This window comes from Centroberyx gerrardi, chromosome 20 (assembly GCF_048128805.1).
Source record: "Centroberyx gerrardi isolate f3 chromosome 20, fCenGer3.hap1.cur.20231027, whole genome shotgun sequence".
Lineage (NCBI taxonomy): Eukaryota > Metazoa > Chordata > Actinopteri > Beryciformes > Berycidae > Centroberyx > Centroberyx gerrardi.
In genome coordinates this window covers 20,098,676-20,104,675 of record NC_136016.1, presented here as the reverse complement: position 1 = coordinate 20,104,675, position 6,000 = coordinate 20,098,676, and the positions used below count along the sequence as shown (strand labels likewise).

Sequence of the window (6,000 nt, the reverse complement as noted above, 5' to 3'; positions counted from 1 at the left end):
CCAAACAGGAAGCCAGAACAAATCCTTGATGTCACGGGTCAGTGGTTTAATTGTCTCACTGGGATTTCTGTGTGTCCACCGACAGAAACTGGGAGAGTCCTCTGAACAGCAGGAGAGCCCCGAAGCAGCCTGAAATCCATTCATTTTCCCTTTTATTTTCTCATAATACGACAGTGTGTGTGTGTGTGTGTGTGTGTGTGTGTGTGCACCTGTATGTGCCCATGCTACTTTCTCTTGGGTTATTTTCAACACTTTCTGCCCATGGGCTTCAAGGTAGGATTGGATGAAATTAAGATGTTGATTCTTTTTAAGCAAGTGTTATCTCTCTCTCTCTCTCTCTCTCTCTCTCCCTCTCTCTGTCTGTCTGTTTTTATTGGTGTGACAGTTGACATGGGCTGCCAAAGCAAGTTAAAAATAACCCAAATAACAATAATGACTGTAAGTGAATGACAGCAAGGGCAATTGATATGTCGCTCTGAGCTCTCTCTCTCTCTCTCTCTCACACACACACACACACACACACACCCTATTAGATCCTTATTGATGAAGCTCATCGTGCCCTGGCCTTGCAGCTAAGGTGTAGGGAGGCATCAATGAACCAAGATGAGTCATGGGGAGGAGAAAAACTAAGATTTCATCTAAGTCTCCCTCTGGCAATGAAACTGTGTGTGTGTGTGTGAGAGAGAGAGAGAGAGACAGAGAGAGAGAGATAGAGATACACACAGAGAGAGAGGAGTGTATTATCTCTCTTCTCTGGCTCTTCCCTGCTCTCTCTCTCTCTCTCTCTCTCTCTCTCTCTCTCTCTCTCTCACACACACACACACACACACACACACACACACACACACACTGCACGAGACAGATAAATTACACCTGTTCCTCTCACTTTTTGCAATTAGATTTGGCTCCAGAAATGACAATCTGAACAGAGGCTTCACATGAACATGAACCCAATGGCATTTTCAATTAAACTGAATTGGAAACCAATGCATGATATCCAGGTGTAAAAAAAAAAAAACTCTCCCAATAGGCGGAATAAATATCCTGTATTACAATAATGCTGTCACCCACATGCTGTTTGGCTCGTGAGACCCCACCCAAAGACCCCCGGGTGCTGCAGCGGCGCCGGTAAAGCCGGTGAACGGGATGCTGACAAGATGCTGCTTGACGGCACCCAAATTGCGACATGTGGACGAACTGATAATTGATATAGCAACAGACGTGGCTCAGGCTCGAGCTCAGTCCATCCTCCCTTACCTTTCACGGGGATATGAAAAGCCCACCGGTCCGGTTCTCCGCCTGCAGCCAAAGCACCGACGGCAGCACCGGTGAAACGCTTGTGTGAGACGCCGGTCACTTCATAACTTATCCACGCGACATCACACAGGCAAAAAAATAATGAATAGTTTTCCTATGCAGAAGCGCGCGCGCTAGATGTCAGTTTGGGCGGTGCTCACGTGCCATTTGTAGAGAGGAAAAATAGCGAGATGTCTCAGCAGATGCAACCTCTGTGTTGTGTAAAAGCGAGCGGGTCTTCCCTCCTCGGCTGGCTCCCGCCGTACCGGCAGCGACTCTCGGTCTGTCTGTAGTGTTTCTCTGCCGTCCGCCCACGCTGCTGCTGGATGACAGGACACCGACCGACCGACGGCACCGCCTACCGGTGCGACACCGCAACTGCAGGCAGATGCTGAATAATGAATTAACTATTAGTTACTATTAGAGACTCGTTAGCTTGTAATTATGAGGTTTTAGATATTCGGTATCAAAGATTTGACATCCCATCTGGCCCAACTGAAAAATGATGAAACCATTGAGAAATAAGTGCCAGAATGGCTTGTATGGCAAATTAATTAATGAATTCATTCATTCATTCATTCATGCATTCATTCATTCATGTTAACAGAGTTTGAGAATTACTGAAATAAAGTTGTTTTGAACATTTGATCTCAAAAAGCCCCCCAAAAAGTTACAAAATTTAGATCTCTTGCTGTTTTTGCAGCCTTCCCAGGTCGAGCTGGAATGTAAATGCTTTAACTCTCAGCTTTCCATAATGAAGGGAAGATAAAGCCTTAGAAATACTAGTCAAGTTTTCCCCTTGACAGCAAAGCTGATTTTGGAATAATCACTTCCGTTGCTTTACTGTTATTGAGGCCTACGCACCCAGCTGAGTTGAGTAATGACATGTTTTAAACATGTTATGACACGTCTTGAAAGATATCAGTATTTCCTGTCCTTGTGAAATTTGTTGAAGTACTTTATTGGTTTCCTGAGGGGGGAATCTCTCTCTAGCTGTCAGAGTCCAGCCAGTTCTCTGCAGGCAGCAGGAGAGTCTAAGTACCTGCAGCTAATCTCATTTGCCATTAAAACTTCAAAACTTGCTTATATTGAGCAGCTTTCTGGGGACAAGTGGAGCAATGACTGAATGACTAAATAAGCGTATTATGAGCAATAATCGACTATTTTCCATCACTAATTCACTCTTATAACCTTTATCAACACAGTCATTAACAAATTTGCAAAGATGAAATCTAGAAAAATGAATTTGTAGCATTGCTGCAATATGGCAGACTTGATAAAAAAAATGATGTTGTTGCTGTGATATTGAGGCATTTAGATGACTTTATGTGAATTGGTATATAGATTTCGGGCTTTTAGCTATAAATTGTTGGGTAGACAGAGATCTCAAATATGATGAAACACAAGCTCTGCCTCTGTCTCCACCTCTTTTACCTGTGGATGCTTCAGGTGACTTGGAAACTTGTCCATGGGCTCCAAATATTAGAGGATCAAGGGAGTAACATGCTACAAATGAATGACACACTTGATCTAAAAGGTCTCGATGATAACACTGTGTATTCCACAGGTCAAGCATTAATGTATAGTTTCATTCTGTCCCTTTATAAATGCTGCACAGGCCCTTCCACTGTAGCCTTTGATTCTGTTGTCTGTAATATAGAAACCGTTGGACTTTCTTTGGCTGATTCCCCCCAGACTGAACCGGCCTGCAGGCTCGGTGTTTTGTTCCTGTCCCCCTGGATCTTTTTACTGCCTTCCTCCACCATCCAGGCAACAGCAACCTTTGATCCGTCCGTCTGACCACCTTCACTCATCACCACCTCTGATCACTACAAGACCCAGTCACTGGAACAATGTGGCCGTCGCCGTCTGATGTAAAAAGATACAGCATAGAGGATACAGCCGAGTACAGAGGACAAAACCAGTCCTTTGTGGTTTTGGATAGTGCTGTAAATCAGGACAGTGAGGCGAGCCCCGCCAGGTGTTTCTGGGTGTGGCGGGGATCCATTTGTTATTTTTGGTGTGGTAGTTTTACCATGAGTGAATGACTAACTGAGTGTGTGTGTGTGTGTGTGTGTGTGTGTGTGTACTTTTATTGAAGTTGTATCATGACTTGCGAACACAAATGTACAAATGTGTACTCTAATCTGTAAAGTTGAAAAGGAAAATGTGTGTGTTCAATACAATTTGCAAACTTGTGGTGTATTTTGAAGTTGTAAACAGCTGATGTGTAAAATACATTTTGCAAACGAATACATTTGTTGTGAGCTATAATCAATATTTACTTTTGTGAATCATTTAAAACATTTGCAGCCGTTGTGACTACAAACACAAAACTTTCAAGCTGCAATTTGTTCACAAATATTTTCACAAGTTTGCAAAATATGTTTTGCACATTTGCAAATTGATTTCTTCATTAAAAAAAATCTAGCACAACTTTGCAGATTGTGTCTCAGATTCAGCGCTGCAGACTGGAGTTCAACGTGTGCGTTTGTTTGCAAGTCATGTTACAACCTCCTGCATCTTGTAATACAAGCACAACTTATTTTGGCAGTTTCTTATTCCCACTGGGAGGAAGGAGGGAAGATTGGAATAAAAGAGAAAGAGAGGATGAAAATGGCCAAGACTGCTGTGAATGTCATTGAGCTTTTGAACTTTTGACACGTGACGCTCTCTGTGTCTCTGTTCAAAAAGTTAAAACGTTTCTTTTTTAAAAGCCATCTGGTTTTGTGCGCTGGCCTTACCAGTGACAGTGGAGACTGGCAGTGGAATGGGTGCGTGTGCGTGTGTGTGTGTGTGTGTGTGTGTGTGTGATAGAGCTATGTTTTTGTGACTTCTGTTCAACTCCCCTCTCTGCAGGCAGCCAGCAGCATCAGTTAAACCTTGAACTCACAGCCTTGGCATCTCACTGCAGGCTGCTGCCTCACCGCACGCTAACTAAGGCTGATTACCTTGCGAGAAGACGTGATGCCGATGAAGTCGACAGCAGTGGATAGTGTGTCATCTAACGGCAGTGCTCCACATGAGGCTTGAACTCACAACCTCAGCAAGTATAATGCAATCTCAGTGAAGTAATTTGGGTGTTGATGGAACCGCATGGAGCTTCTTAACGAGACGAGGGATTCCTGGTTGAGCTGGATCAGCATGATCAGGGATCAGCTGCCCACACGTTGGTTTTCCATGCTCATCGGTGCCAGTCTCCATCCAGTAGAACCCCATAATTAAGTGTCTTGACCCACATCGATTCTCCAGTGATGCAACATCACACTTGATCACATTGCATCACTGTGTCTGTGTTATGTTGTGGGTTTTTTTTATGCCCAAAATCAAATTACCCTTCAGGGATGACAGTAATAAAGTTGTATTGTATTGTATTGTATTGTATTGGTGCCCTCTAGAGGCTGACAGAGGGAGAGTTGGGGTGGATGGGATGTGAATGCCAAAATGAGTCGGTCCTGAAGAATCTGCACGCTGATGAATATTAGGAAAAACCCCTTTTCACAACAACACTGCAAAAAAAATATTTTCTTTTACTTGAAATGTAGAGCAGGGGCGCTTCCTCTTGTGTTCCCCGTGGGTTTCTTCAATATACTTTCTTTTATTTATCGTTAAAGATGCTCCAAATATAAAGTGCGAAGTGCAGAAGCAATATACAAACTTCTGTGAAACGTTTTGATCACATCGTCCTCAGTGACACAATACTACCAAATCCATCACAATATATAGAGAAGCTTGCTTTTCCACCAGCACTTCAGAAGTTGACGTCTGAACCTTTATACCTCTTAGTGTGTGTGTGTGTGTGTGTGTGTAGGTGTGTCCCTGCAGGCCTGCCACCGGTCTGCTGGGTTGCCTGTTGCTCGGTTACAAGCCGCGCTGCGACCGCTTCAAAGCCGACTTCCTCCCGCTGGAGGCCGGACAGGAAGCCGCTCTGCCAAACTTTCTGACAAATGGACTCAAGCAGATGAGAGTCTGGGGGAAACGAGGCTGAGCTGTTATACATGTGAGCTGCTGATAAAGGACAGGGGGAAGAAGCCTGCAGCAGGGCTATTACAGTTTGGAATTCTCCATTAGTTTTCATTTATAGAGTTTTGGATTTTTATTTACATTTCGGTTTAGTTTCAGTTTAGTTTAGTTTGTAAATTTTGTTCATAGATTGTTGATATCTACTGCAGTTTTGAATATATTAACTCTTAAAGTTATGGCATGATCACAAATCAATAAACCATTGTCAAAGCTGCCATTTTAAAGAGAGAGAGATTTGTTCTATCTTAAGTTTCATTTCATTTTTGTCCCATAAATGTCCTTAAACCATGTTGAAAAGATAAGATGAACTTTATTGATCCCCTTGAGAAATTGGATCAGCAGCAAAGAAAAGTATATAGAAATAAATACAGTATATTGAAGTGTCTTCGTTGGGTTAATACAGGGTTCCTACTGGCTCAAAGGAATTCTTCTTACATTGACTATTTGACTGATTCACAGATGGAGGTAACACACGTAGAGAAATGTGTCCCAAAGTTTAAATGTATTTATTGAATTAGTTATTCCCATTATCAGATGGAACTAACATGTGCATTAAAGTGTTCTGAATGGTATATGATTATGTATATGATGTGTATGTAGTATGTATATAATGTATGTATATGATTATGTATATGATGTAGTATGGTATATAGGGATGTACTTTGTATGTGATGGTATGTT

At 42.5% G+C, this 6,000-nt stretch overlaps 1 protein-coding gene across 2 annotated transcripts in view; it reads right to left on the bottom strand.

The window, feature by feature from the left end:
- rhbdf1b (rhomboid 5 homolog 1b (Drosophila)) overlaps positions 1-1,529 on the bottom strand; it is a 49,902-nt gene extending 48,373 nt beyond the window's left edge. For both annotated transcript variants that reach the window (XM_071899439.2, XM_071899440.2), the window contains exon 1: positions 1,258-1,529. The gene's annotated coding sequence lies outside the window, so the exon portion shown is untranslated. The remainder of the gene's footprint in view (positions 1-1,257) is intronic.
- Positions 1,530-6,000: the final 4,471 nt, after the last annotated feature.